Source organism: Carassius gibelio, chromosome B12 (genome assembly GCF_023724105.1).
Source record: "Carassius gibelio isolate Cgi1373 ecotype wild population from Czech Republic chromosome B12, carGib1.2-hapl.c, whole genome shotgun sequence".
In the NCBI taxonomy this organism is placed as follows: domain Eukaryota; kingdom Metazoa; phylum Chordata; class Actinopteri; order Cypriniformes; family Cyprinidae; genus Carassius; species Carassius gibelio.
Genome location: NC_068407.1, coordinates 2,696,547 through 2,712,108, shown reverse-complemented (window position 1 = coordinate 2,712,108; position 15,562 = coordinate 2,696,547). Strand labels below are relative to the sequence as shown.

Genomic DNA, 15,562 nt, shown 5'->3' with positions numbered 1-15,562 from the left:
GATGCCTTAAAATACTGTCTTCGTAAGCAGCTGACTAGGTTTTGGACAAGAGCCATTGTCTGTCTTCTCTCATCCCTCGATTCCACCGCTGCCTTTCATAGATTCCACAGACACCCGCAGCAGAAAGTTCCTGCTTTATTTTTAATGAATCCTGGTTCAAAGTTGCCCTCCTGTACTCTCACCATGAAGTCTGTTCCCCTCGTAGCACTTGAATCCTCCCACATTTACCTCAGTGCTACACAAACTCTCTCTCTCTCTCACTGTATCTTGACCTCGCTCTCCATCCTACATATTTTCATACATATTATTAGACCTCATTTTCCAACAAACTCTCTCTCTCTGTACTCTACTGTAAATTATCACACTCTCTCCTCAAGCTGCTCATCTCTCTGCTCTCCTTCACTCCGCTACTTCATATGTATTTCATGTCAGAATCATCTCTGGTTGAACGGCTTCTAAAACAAAACGTTTTTTCTCTCCAGTTAATTTTATGATTTTTACCAAAATAATTGTTATGATAATCTTTAAAGTACTTAATCTTTCAGATGTACTTATGGCTTTGAATGAATCAGTTGAGTAAATGACTCCTTATGAAAAGTGAATCATTATCAAAACAATCAGTTCAAAAAGAGAACATTTATTTTAAATTGTAATTAAAGTTCACAATATTACTCTTTCTGCTGTATTTGTGATCCAATAAAGGCAACCTTAGGATGCATAAGAGATTTCTGTATATAAAGATTTTAGAGTGTATTTTATTACAGTACTCTCTCTTTCCAGCTAAATCAAGTAAAACCCAGACATTGACTTATGAAACAGTTAGTTTTGCCACATTGAAAAGTATTTATATAGTAAACAGAAGAGGCAGAATCACAGTTTTTCGCAGGCCTTGTGTATAATTGTTTCAAAGTCAGAAAGTCAAAATACACCCACACTATTTGTGAGAAAATGACTGTGTACAATGTACTTGACATTTATGTAAATGATTCTATATCACATCCAGTGTCTAAATAGCACCTGTCAGCGCAAACATCACACTCCCACATAAAGTTGTTTTATGTGCATTAGAGGCTGTATTTATAGACTTCCTAGATCCTGACTTGCACTGAACACATCTTATTCCGGCCAAGAAACACCCACAAGAAGAGGCTGTCTGTTGACATGTAAAGTGACTATTCACTATAAAGTGATGCACTATTCATTTTTTTTAAGTGTTGTAGTTGCTGCTCACTTAAAAATAAAGGTTATTTATTGGCATTTATGTTCTTAATGAACATCCACCTTTAAATGTTCCTTATATTATTTAACTGCTCTTTACACTAAGACACGTGGTATTTTTTAAGAAATGTTCACTGAAAGATTCTTTAGAAACCAAAAATGGTTCTTATGGATCACAGTGGATAAAATATATGGAGTGTTTTCTGTCTGTTCTGCATCTAAACACTTTCTGAAACACATACATATGCTTCAGTGTTCTTTCTGATTTGTGTGTGAGTTCACGAGTTTGTGTCAAGCATGTTAATGCAAGGCTCAGGGCATGTTGAACGGTGAGGCTGATGCAAAGTAATTAGGCCTTCAGAGATGTCAATTAGGCCTTTAGAGAAATCAAGACTTGAGTCTGAGGCTTCACCTGGTCACTGCTTGAAAGAGGCTGGGTGTAAATCAGCTCAAGAAACCTTTTTCAGTATGTGTGTCAGGTAGACTCAAAGAGGCATTAATGTGTCAAGCTAAATCTATTTGGTAATGGTCACTGGGATGGCCATACACATCACAAAGGCTTTACATCATAACCAAATGTGACATGCATGTATGGAATGAGAACAGTGAGCTGTGGGGAGATTTTCAGCGAATAACCTACATAAAATTATGACATTTTCCTTACACAAATCTATTATCATTTCATAAGTCTTGGAATATAGAGCATGAGTCATATGAACTGCTTTAATGCATTTAAATAAGATATTAAGATATTAAATTAGAACATTTAATTTAATATTTTGTTCCTCATTTGTAAGCTGCTTTGGAAAAAAGAGTCTGCTTAATGCATAAATATAAGTAGTATAATATTATGATATTTTAACACAATAGTGGCATTATGTAAAGTGACTTGTTTAAAATTAAACTTGTTGTTAAACTTGTTGTTAAACTTGTTTAATTAAACTACACCAGTCTTCCTAATAGAATAATTATTGTTTGTTTCTTGGGGTCATTCATTTCTTTTTTAATTACTAAAATTCTATAAATATTTTCAGAAAGTCTCCTACCTGGGAGTTCAGTTTGAATGATTGTATTTTCTTCAAATTAAAAGTTTTAGGACCCGTCAGGCTGCCTACAGGAGGAAATTAATGAGCATATCAGAATGAGCTTTGGCATATTTATGGATCTCATAGGCCTGACAGATGGAGAGACGGGGGATGTTTGGAGAGTCTGTTATGGATTGTGCTTATCCCGCCTGCAAACAGAGAAAAACAGCAGGATCTGGATGGATCAAATACACTGGTACTGTTATTATAGATCAGCAAGTTTGGTGTGAAATGGGAAAATTTGGGATGGAGGAAATGGAAAAATCTGTCAAACATTGTGCCTTCACACTCTGAATTCTCATACCAGTTTCATGTCAAATTCATTTCTGAAATGAATTTGAATCTGAAGAAATTAATTTTTAATACCAAATTTTGATCTACCCTTGTTTTATGTAGATCAATTTACATTCACGTCTAACATACTGAGCAATATAACCCAGCCAAGAGCTCTGGTAAAAGATGTGTCGTTGGGAATATTTCAGTACAGCAAACCTATAGAGTTTAATAAAAGTTACTTTTCAAAGAGTTTTTATAGTGCAGGATGTTCAAGGACTAAAGGCTGAGGACTATTGATTATGAAGGTACTGCATCTGCTTACCAATAATGCAAGTCTTGCTCCATAGACAAAGCATTGCTAAGAGAAGTGATATTGCTTTATCAGAGGGAATATTGTGCCACTCGATCTGTCAAAAATGGCCTTTCAGTATATATATAAATCAGGTCTGGGGGCGGGGCCAGTGCATTAAATGCATTAAAATATTTTAACCATGTGATTTTCTAGACATTCAAAGCGCTTACATAGTCAGGGGGTATCTACTCATCCACCACCATGAACTTATGAACTTAATGAACTTTGCAATTTATTAAATTTAAATATAATATTTAATATCTCACTAGAGTTAAAATTATGATCAAATACTTCAGATGTACTTATGTAGGTAGTTCAACACATTGTAATAGGTGTAGTTGTTTAATGCATGGCCAAACAATTATAAACAACATAACGACTTTAAATGTACTTTAAAGTAAAACTTTTAATTTGACAATGTTACTGTATAGGTGTACTCAAGAAACGTTTAAATGCACTTAAGTGGCCTTGTATTAGAATTTAGTTTTATTATCTGCAAGTAGAGTTTTCTAAAGATTTGAAATACTTTTTAAAGTACACATCCAATACATTTAAGCACTTCTTCTTTTCAAGAGTAAAAAAATAGCAGATCATCAGCTGTGATATGAACTATAACATCTATTGGCTATTTTAAAAAGAAAACTGTTCCAATCAAGCCATTTCAAGGAGTTACTGTTGTATCTCTGTTAGAAGTATACATGTCTATGATCTGAAAGAGTATGTCAGTATTGCCAGTATCTTGCACGCTGGCACTACAACAGTCGTCACGTAAATGGAGGATATTTGTTTTCTCAACATGCCAACCTTACAGAGTATTACATCATGACATTGTCCTGATCTCAGTCTCTTTGATTTAATTTTCCACTCATCTCTGAGAACGGTACATCAGACGCTCTTCAGGATGTCTCTCTTGCTCAGTCTTTGTTCCCACTTAAGTGGAATATGTGTTTAGAAACAAGGCCAGGGTTGCAGACAACAGTAACAGTCCTAACTCAGTAGTGTGTTCATTTAACCTCTGTGTCCGTCACTAAATGGCTAACACTTATAAAATTTTCCGCAAAGTACCTGTGAATCCTTAAACGTCCAGTTGAGTGCTTATAAACCCAACAAAAGTAAAATGTGTTTCAAGTGACAGTTCATGCTTAAAGGAACGGCTTAGATCGACACAAACTTCTATGCAGTTCAAGGTTGGTCTGGTTTTCTCTTTTTATAATCACAATTTTAAGTTTATCTTGCAGTTCTGACTGAGTCTTACAATTATTTGTTCTGCTTCCACCACATAATGTAAAAAAGTAATTGAGGATTTTAATCTCATAACTCAATTTTTTTTTCTCAAAATTTCACAGTTCTGACTTTTCTTCTTAGAATTTTAAGTTTATATCTTGCAACTGACTTATTTTGCAGAATTGCAAGATAGAAACTCAGAATAGTGAAATATAAATTCTGAATTCAGATTTATAAAATAAAAAGTTGTAATTTCATTCATTCATTCACTCAACTGAGTTTATTCTTAAAACAAACCAAACATTAAAAATGCTTGTCTATGTTGCATGTGAACCTAATCTCTGGTTTCTGTCTAGTTTTAAACAAGTGACAGATGGATTTGCACTGAAATAATGGTTTGGTTAAATGCAAATCTAAAAAAAATAAATAAAAATAAAAATAATTGTATTCAGCATTGTTTTTGAGAAAAACTGATTTAGATCCTTTAGACATTTAATTGAATTCAGACATGACTTTACTGAAGAAAAAAAAAAAAAAAAAAAAACGTACACAGCAAAGTAAATTACTGTTTAGTCATTTATGTTGGCTTGTAATTTCTCCTACCCATAAATGCTGCAAGAACGTAGACGTCCAGGAGCAAGATTGAACACCTGTCTAAAGATCCTAAGTGACCTTTAAAGCAGGAGATGTTCTTCACAGATGGAAAATGGCTGGCATTTAGTATAATTGACTTACTTCACTCTTGTAATCTCTATTGATCCAGCACTTCCCAGGGACAAGAGTACATCCATGTCCTCTTATCTAGATCTCAAATTAAATCCAAATTCATTAGTAAGACAAACAGAACAGGGCACATAACGAAGAGCAAGCAAACAGTCATATCACAGAAATGACTTTGAATGAAGGTCTTTGCAGACTATTTTTTGCTCATTTATACCACATAGTTTGGTTCTCTAACAAAACATGCTGTAATGAAATAAATTATTTAAAAAAGTGTAGTCCTGACCACATGGTGAGAACTCACTTGGCACGAACATTTCCATCCATATTTCTCTTGTACTTCTTTGCCTCTTTCGACATAACAATTTAGGAAACAATCAGGGATTGCCTCCTCTCAGATGTCTTGCTAAACTCTAATTGTTCAAGGATTTCCCAGAAGTTAAACCTCTTTACAGTCACAAAGACTGGGGATCATTGTGGGAGTTTTGTGCATGAGTATTTGAATTGAGTCAAAGCTTCTGGGGTTTCCTAAGCACCCTGTACCATTGTCAGTCCATGTCTGTAAAATCGAATACATGAAGTGCTTATCAAGAATAAAAATAAATAAATAAATAAATAAAAAATCATTATCATATACCACACAAATATTTAAGAAACACTATCATGCACCATTAAATTCATGCAGTGTGTAGTTGGGCCAGAGCTGGAAGTGAAACTTTCTATGCAGAGCAGCCTGGTTTCAATTCCCATGCTGTAATAAATGCCCCCCTCCCACCCCCCACCCACTTTATTTAATAAATCAAGTAATCAAGTAAAATTGCAAATATATTCCAGTGGATGTATTAACAGAAGGAGGATATCATTTGGTTTAGTTCTAGTTAGTGACTTGATTAACAACCTGAAAGCAGTGATGAACACATTTTCAAAGACTAACATTACTACAGCAGGTACTCGTAGGTCTATGGATAAAATGAAATTGGCATTGTGGCCGGTAAACTGTATGTATGTATGTATTATTATAATAATAGTTTTTGAAAGGAATTTCCTTTGCTCACTTCAATGCTGCATTTATTTATTTTTGTATTATTATTCATGTATTGAACAAAGCAAAATATTCTTTATCATTATAGTAATATGTGTATGAAAAATCATAAGTTGAATTTTCTAACTGTTCACATACTTAAATTACCTATTTCTGTTTACAGTACCATCTGTGCTGAAAAAAAGGAATATATATATATATATACAGTATTGTTCAAAATAATAGCAGTACAATGTGACTAACCAGAATAATCAAGGTTTTTCGTATATTTTTTTATTGCTACGTGGCAAACAAGTTACCAGTAGGTTCAGTAGATTCTCAGAAAACAAATGAGACCCAGCATTCATGATATGCACGCTCTTAAGGCTGTGCAATTGGGCAATTAGTTGAATTAGTTGAAAGGGATGTGTTCAAAAAAATAGCAGTGTGGCATTCAATCACTGAGGTCATCAATTTTGTGAAGAAACAGGTGTGAATCAGGTGGCCCCTATTTAAGGATGAAGCCAACACTTGTTGAACATGCATTTGAAAGCTGAGGAAATGGGTCGTTCAAGACATTGTTCAGAAGAACAGCGTACTTTGATTAAAAAGTTGATTAGAGAGGGGAAAACCTATAAAGAGGTGCAAAAAATGATAGGCTGTTCAGCTAAAATGATCTCCAATGCCTTAAAATGGAGAGCAAAACCAGAGAGACGTGGAAGAAAACGGAAGACAACCATCAAAATGGATAGAAGAATAACCAGAATGGCAAAGGCTCAGCCAATGATCACCTCCAGGATGATCAAAGACAGTCTGGAGTTACCTGTAAGTACTGTGACAGTTAGAAGACGTCTGTGTGAAGCTAATCTATTTTCAAGAATCCCCCGCAAAGTCCCTCTGTTAAAAAAAAGGCATGTGCAGAAGAGGTTACAATTTGCCAAAGAACACATCAACTGGCCTAAAGAGAAATGGAGGAACATTTTGTGGACTGATGAGAGTAAAATTGTTCTTTTTGGGTCCAAGGGCCACAGGCAGTTTGTGAGACGACCCCCAAACTCTGAATTCAAGCCACAGTACACAGTGAAGACAGTGAAGCATGGAGGTGCAAGCATCATGATATGGGCATGTTTCTCCTACTATGGTGTTGGGCCTATTTATCGCATACCAGGGATCATTGATCAGTTTGCATATGTTAAAATACTTGAAGAGGTCATGTTGCCCTATGCTGAAGAGGACATGCCCTTGAAATGGTTGTTTCAACAAGACAATGACCCAAAACACACTAGTAAACGGGCAAAGTCTTGGTTCCAAACCAACAAAATTAATGTTATGGAGTGGCCAGCCCAATCTCCAGACCTTAATCCAATTGAGAACTTGTGGGGTGATATCAAAAATGCTGTTTCTGAAGCAAAACCAAGAAATGTGAATTAATTGTGGAATGTTGTTAAAGAATCATGGAGTGGAATAACAGCTGAGAGGTGCCACAAGTTGGTTGACTCCATGCCACACAGATGTCAAGCAGTTTTAAAAAACTGTGGTCATACAACTAAATATTAGTTTAGTGATTCACAGGATTGCTAAATCCCAGAAAAAAAAAATGTTTGTACAAAATAGTTTTGAGTTTGTACAGTCAAAGGTAGACACTGCTATTTTTTTGAACACACCCCTTTCAACTAATTGCCCAATTGCACAGCCTTAAGAGCGTGCATATCATGAATGCTGGGTCTTGTTTGTTTTCTGACAATCTACTGAACCTACTGGTAACTTGTTTGCCACGTAGCAATAAAAAATATACTAAAAACCTTGATTATTCTGGTTAGTCACATTGTACTGCTATTATTTTGAACAAAACTGTATATATATATATATATATATATATATATATATATATATATATATATATATATATATATTAGTGCTGTCAAAATTAGCGCGTTAACGCATTCGATTAATTTGAAATATTTAACGCGTTAAAAAAAAATAACGCAATTAACGCGGTTGCAGTTTTTTTTATTTCCAGTTGTGGCATATGTGTGTTCAACGTGCAAAGAAATATGGATAAGACCAAGGAAGGACTTTTAGACGGAAAGTTTCAGTATAAAACTCTGCCGGATTACTCTTCAGTCTGCCACAAGAAACATTACTCTTCATTTAGTCTGCCACAAGAAACAGCAACATTAAAATCATGAACTCAAATGTCATTGTTTAAAAAAACAAAAAAAACAATGACTGTAACAGTGCGTAAATCAGACCTTTCTGTAACGCTAACGTTAATAAGCTTAAACGAAAATAACGAAATAATTGTGTAGCGGAGTATTTTTTGTACACAGTGCCGCGAACTATCAATCACTCCTGTACGCGTGCATCACTGTCCTCCTCAGCTGCAGCAACTTGCGCTCTCTCTCTTCATCAAGCTTTAAAACAAAAAGGGGACAAAAAGATCATATTGTCTTTGTGCATAGGCTATAGATTAATTAGATAAATGAATATCTAAATTTGTGCCTTGCCGTCTACGGTATTTTTTTAGAACTTAGAAAAAAGATGCTGCAGCCAATGAACAGCCAGCGGTGGCTGCAGGACGACTCAACCTCCGGAGACAGTTTTTAATGTTTATCAGACAATAAATACTCAAGATTTTGCTTTAGTATAACTCACAACGAGTTTCACACACCTTCTCCGGCCACGTTGAGTTGTTGACACTTAACAGTGGGAAAAGCGACACATGCGCTATTCACGTGTGTAACTTAAGGGTGAATGGGTAATGTAGTTTCTGCTCTGGGTGAGATGAATTAGGAAGCTTGCATTGTGAAGGGCGCTCTGAAAATCGGCAGTGCAGGTAAAAGATTATAACCTCTATTAAAACAGATGTCCAAATGAGTGTACCGGTACGCTACAAGCACGTTCTGGGCGCACGGAGAGGTGGCGGTACGCTCAAGAGCTATATTTGGAAGTGGCGGTACTGAGTACAGGTGCATACCGGCCCACTTAAAGCACTGTCAATGACTATACTTTGGAATTTTTTTGCAGTCCAGTATTCAACATGGAAATCATTTTTGTTTTTTATTGGCATTGATTGTTTTGAAATTCAAATGGTACTTACATGCCTGTGTTTTTATTTCTGTAATAAATATGGCTTTCAAGCCAACAGTTAATTTGGAGGATATTGATGGTTTATTGCAGGTATGTTGTTTACATGAGAAAATCTGTGTTACAAGTTAAACAAAAATTCCAATAAACAATCATATTTTGAATTTAAATAGTTTCTTTGTCTTGAGTTTACATTAATTATTTACATTTTACATTTACATATCCAAAAAGTTTCAGTCTTTTAATTGCGATTAATCGCGATTAATTTTAAAAAATTGTGCGATTAATTAGTTAATTTTTTTTAATCGATTGACAGCACTAATATATATATAATATGTGCATTCTGCATTAATTAAATGCATGTGCTTGACCAACAATGAGATGATGCATTGTTCCCCTACTCTTACTGTTGTTTTGATGCTCTTACCAGTCTTTTTAACCAATGTTTTGATTTTTAAATTGTCTTTTGAAGCATTGAGCTTCATTGTTTGCCCATTATTGCCCAAGTGAAGTGCCCTAATGACACTTGAACTTTTGTTCTAGTGGGTTATCAGAATCAAACAGTAAGTATTGATTTGTGTTTCTTGCAGACTTCGATGTCCAGCATCCTACCCTCTTTTATTTAAACTGCCAAAAAGTCCAAAAAGGCCAATTTGTCTCTTCCACATCCTCACATATACACTTAATGTATTTGTCCGCTTAGCTGATGCAGCCTAAACTGGTTTGCACTCCTTTGCCTGATCTTAACCAAGGTATCATCCATCTCTCTGAACCAATACATCGATAACCTCATAACCAAAGGAATAATTCACCCCAATATTAAAGAGTAGTGAGATCACTGACTTTTATTACGTATGCCCAATTTTTATGTCTATTATGTAAGTCATATAGTTTTGGATTGGCATTAGGGTGAGTAAATGATGACAGAATTTTCAATTTGGGGTGAACTATCCTTTTAAGATGTAAAAGCAGGAGTCCCTGCATAAGGAACAACTGATTTAGAATTTTTGGAATTTTGAATTAGAGCTTTTGTTAATATGGAATTCAAATGTCAATATTCAAACTGCCTGGATTTTGTTGAGTTCCTCACTGTTCCCTGTCTCTGTGAGTTTGTGCAGTCCTGCTGATGCATGTAATTCCCAAATTAATGTCACGCATCTGAGGATGTTTGTTTACCTGATCTTTAGACGGATCTGTTCGGGGAGATTAGCAAGGACAGGGATGGCAACCTTGACGCGACAGGTCTGACTGTCCTCCCACAATGCACTGCTGAGGCGTGACATCCTTCAAAAAGAGAGAATGGCAGATCAGTATCAGAAGGCATAGGTCGACAAGTCTGTGTACATGTGCATCCATGTGCCTATGTGCAATTTTGTGACTGTATATATATAATAGTCCCCTATAATCCCAAATATAGAAAAAAGACTGATTAAAGTGCCACTCGATGGAAAAATTACACTGAGAGATATTGAGCGCAGGCAATGCCAGAGTGCAGCAATGACGAGAGCTTGTGAAATTGTGTTGTCATTTTTATATGACAGGGCGATATTACAAACAGGAACTCATCTTCAAAGTTTTGGAGACATGACAGCTTAAAAGGGGTAAGAGTCTCACTTTTGGCCACCATGACAAACTAGATATTTGAAACCAGGATTGACAGTATAGGCTGCATAGCCACAACTTCAGAGAGCACACATCTCAGAAGCCTTCAGAAGCTGTATCTGATAGCGTATATCAATTTCATGGATATTATAACTGGGATTAGTTTTGGCAACAATAATGAATGCACTGATACTTCAGAGTGAAACCCATTATCCAGTCAAAGGATCATAGGCTGATGTTGTAAAATATAAAACTCATTTTGTTTTTAGCGGGCTCACACCCAGATAACCTAAATCTCTCAGGCACTAAACTCCAACCCACACTGGGCTTTTCATAATTATTCCCAGAATTAATTAAAGGAAGAGTTTAAGCACAGCTTTTAACATTCAACTCATCTCTCCCAAAACACTCTCACCCTTGGGCCACTGCGTTTAGCTCGCAAGAGGGAGTTCTTGATGCCTCCACAAAGGAAGCCTTCGGTTCGGTTGCGTCTTAAGGCCAACAGGAGTCTCCGGAGTTGAAATGCTCGTGATTCTTGGCAGATGCGCAGCACGTCTTCGCTCATTGATTCTGATGTGCGTTTGATGTGCCGTGGGACTCAACTAGGTCACATTTTATTCCTTTGTTTCTTTGAAACGAGAGGTTTTGGCAGGGCGAGGCAGCCAGCTCTCGGAGACTCTGAGTTTGTCGTAAATAATATGACTCACAAAATGGATTATGAAGCACAGAGTTTTGAAGCCGTAGGTTTAATTATCTCACAGAATGTGATATTATTACACATTATACGTGAATAAAAGCAGCATCATTGTTCCCTGGAGTTTGAGAAAGCAAGAAGCAGAAAGGTGATTTATACGGTTTATTGCTGTGCAGCACATCAATACTTATTAAAACCACATTGATATCAGAGCTAGAAGTTCAAATGACCCAAAAGGTGTTTTGAGTCCAGAAAACTTTAAACTCAAGTGACTTGATTGATCTCTTCATGTGCTGTTGGGAAAAACAATTGGACCACTGAGAGATTTGGTTTATTCAAAATAATTTTAATTGATTCAGACAACATTTTCTCTAGACAGTATGTTTTCTAATTGTTCAGATTTTAATTTCTAACTTTAATTTACACAAAATGTCTGGTTCCTGGATGATGAAACTATTTTTAACATTTTTACACTGATTTCAAGACGAATGTGGTTTTAGGTCAGGTATATACACCTTTTTTTTTCTGTAGTATAGTAGTTAAATAGACTTCAGACAGATATTGAAAAAAAAAATATATAATAATAAATAAATAAATAAAATTACTGCCTGAAATCTGAAAGTGAGTGTTATGATTCATGTGTAAATGAAATTAGGGCTGCATGATTATGACAAAAATCATAATTGTCCATTATCCCCTTGAAATTGTAATTGCGATTAGTAATTACGATTATCAGAATTGACATTGAAACATGTTTATACCATTGTTTGATGCAACTACATGCTGTATTTCTATATGAAAATATGCTGAAACACTCTAACTGAAAAACCTTTAGTGCGTTTCTATAGCATTATGCGTCAAATGTCAAATAAACATTGGATTGGTTTCTTTTTAAAATTATTAAAAAAAGGTAAAATATGAATGGTGTTATAATGTTAGACTAAAATTAAAACAATGGAAAAACACTTAAGATCACACGTTAAAAAAAACTTTGAGTGATTAATTGCCACTTTGAACGATTATGTAATTGTGGCATTCATAATTGTAATCGCGATTAGAAATTCGAATGATTGTGCAGCCCTAAATGAAATGCTAATTTAATGAAACAGATTTGATGTTTTTCAGTAAATTTCATAACATGATGATTATTTACCCTGACTTACAATGATGTAATGCGTGGTATTTCCCTTATAACTTGAGTCACATTTGTTTGTTCATTTTCAGGATAATTAGTTAGCTCCTTTATGGTGGTGATCTGGTGATGTAATAAAAGGTCCACAAAAATTGATCAGCTACCCAGCTCTGAATGAATATAATCAGAAGTTACAGAAGCATGTCTGATGGTAAGGCCAGTGAATCGTCTGGTTGAGCAGATACCATCAGGTAAGGGGCTTCAGTCAAGGTCCAGTGTCAGCAGCAGCAGTACATTCTCATTCATAATGAAGAGGCTGATCTGATTCCCAAATAAATAAACATTTATTATTCTCTTGGTCGCATGAGCATGACAGGAATTGTAAATTGATACAAATTACTGGGATACACAATGGGTGCATTAAAGTTTCCCTCTTTCTTTATGACAAATGCATCTAATAAAAGACGTGGTCCGCTCATAAATAGACTATGCTAATATTTTGAAATGTATACACATACCTGTGTGCAACTCATAAGCTGGCATGTCTGGAAGCCAGGATTGTAATGGATCTTCACTGCAATAAGCTGAATGCTTTTCACACGTAATTATTTCAGTTATTATTTCAGCATGGATGAGACTATCTGTACTTTTTCTTTTTCTGAAGCCCCTAGTTTCATGCTGATTTCCTTAACATATCGCCAACAGGATTAGTGCATTGGGTTTTGAATTATTCCATAAAAGAAGCTCTATGACCAATACAAGTATTGATTCTTATACGTTTTGTTCATCATTTGTTCACAAAAACATATGAATTTTGAACCAAAAATACAATGGCCAGGAGTAACAAACTAAAAATTTTTTTTTTTTTTTTATGTACAAGTTGGAAAGTTCATGTTGGAAAAGTTTGCAAGACTGCAAGTATAAAGCGGATGAGTTTTCTGGTTCAGTGCGATGATGTTTAATGTCTCTGACAACCTCGGTAGTCCAATTCAGCCACTTAACCCTCCATTTTCAAGACATTAAAAAAAGTCAGCTATTACTAGTGTATTTTATATCCTAGAATAAAACATGAACCATAGACCGTATTTCAAGCATTTAACCAAATCCTCATTTAAAAATCCCATTGACTTGACAATGGAATGGCAAATGTTTCACAAGTCTACAAATGTAAAAAGGTCACTCAATGCAGTTTTGCCCACTATTTGTGTGAGCTGTGCATTTTTATGCATCATTAGCATAGCGACATGCTAATGCCAAACTCTATTTGGAATCAATTATGAGTCAAGTCTCCCATGCAGAATTGCTGCCTATGTAGAACGCTCACAATTGGTACATGAGGTTTTAATTTCTGTTTAAATGCTGCCTATACAAGCTGTAGTCTTAGACTAGCCAAAAACATTAGTCTAAAACACCAAACCAAATAACGAACAGTGAGCAACAGAATGCACAGATTTAAACCTTGGGTTTTAACCTCAAACATTCACCATGCATCACGTCGGATGTAAAGGTCTCCTCTGTCTCTCACCACTAGCAACCATTTGTCTCATACAGGTCATTCCGAAAGCTTTCACTGCCTCTGTCTGATGCCTTCATAACAACAGATTACAGATAATGTCCTCTTGTCACCCCCTGTCCCATCAGTCCTGACATCAAAACATATCAAAGTCTCTTAACCTTCCCAAGAGTAATATCAACCGATCGACCCTGTTCTGATTCGCTCGGTTCAGGGTGAAGACGGGACGCATCTAAACCTTTATTAGCAAATTCATCCGTTTTTATCCTCAAAGCAAAAAAAAAAGTAAAGGGACAGCTCACCCAAAAATGAAAATTGAGATTGTTTGCTCAAGCTCATGCCATGGGAAAAGCGGTATTAGAGCAGAGGCAGAGAACGCTACGCTCTCGTTGATTTTAGTAGCTTTAATCAGTTTTCAGGTTTTTGATCATGCACTTTTAATTATTTAATGACTATGCTGGAAGATGTCTTTTTACTAAAGCCTGCATGGGTGTTACTCAGCAATCTCATCTTTTTATGTAAGACAAGCAGCTAATTCAAGATTGATGAGATATGTGTGAGACACGTCCTCAAAGAGTGTGGGCCTCACAACATATGAAACTTTGAGTGAAATAAATGAAAACGAATGCCCAGTAATCTAGAGACAAGCCAGATATCATGAGGGTATAGTAATGATCAGTATCTACCCAAGGTTATCAATTCAGCATCTCTCTCTCTCTCTCTCTCTCTCTCTCTCTCTCTCTCTCTCTCTCTCTCTCTGTGTGTGTGTGTGTGTGTGTGTGTGTGTGTGTGTGTCGGTGTGTCTCCCAGATCTGAAAGTAATAGCAAGAAAAGCCATATTGTTTCAGTGAACAGATGCAAATCATGAGTTCATGCATCATTAAATGTTTTAATGAGCAGATCTCATCATCTCCCTCTTCATTTAACTCTCATAATGCACAATACATCTTTTCAAAAAAGTAACTGACAGGACACAACATTGACTGATATTCTTGTATAATGAACTGAGGCTCGAGAGGCAGAAATAATAACAAATGCAATGATTTAACGTCACATTTAAAGTTCAATTTTGAGAAGAACTTCATATCATATGGACAAAATATGCAAATGATACATTGATACATATATTCAATACATATTTTCAATATTAAATTAAATTAAAAATTTAAATTAAATTTATGCATTTAGCAGACGCTTTTATCCAAAGCGACTTACCGTGCATTCAGGCTATTAATTTTTACATATCATGTGTTCCCTGGGAATCGAACCCCCAACCTTGCGCTTGCTTGCTTGCTAGCACAGTGCTCTACCAGTTGAGCTACAGGAACACTTTATAAATATATATAGTTTGCCACGGTGTTAGAATTTTACACACATGTATTAATAAAAACAATACTAGTATCTCAATGGTACTAAAATAAAACTATGACAGTATTACTGAAAAAAATATATTTTTGTATATTTTATTGTTTCTATATTGTATTTTTTTCGTTTTCAAGTTTAATTTCTTTCAATTTAAGCCCTTTAACGTCATTTTTTACGCTGTGGCTTAAAAGGGCAACAACTAAAAGAGAAAGGGCAATGTCACTTATAATCCAGAAAGCTTGATAACTTCAGCCGTTTTTGTGAAGCATAACA

The 15,562-nt window shown here is 35.5% G+C and overlaps 1 protein-coding gene across 1 annotated transcript in view; it reads left to right on the top strand.

The window, feature by feature from the left end:
* Positions 1-15,562, top strand: part of tcerg1l (transcription elongation regulator 1 like) — an 83,565-nt gene that overhangs the window by 52,168 nt on the left and 15,835 nt on the right. The window lies entirely within an intron of this gene.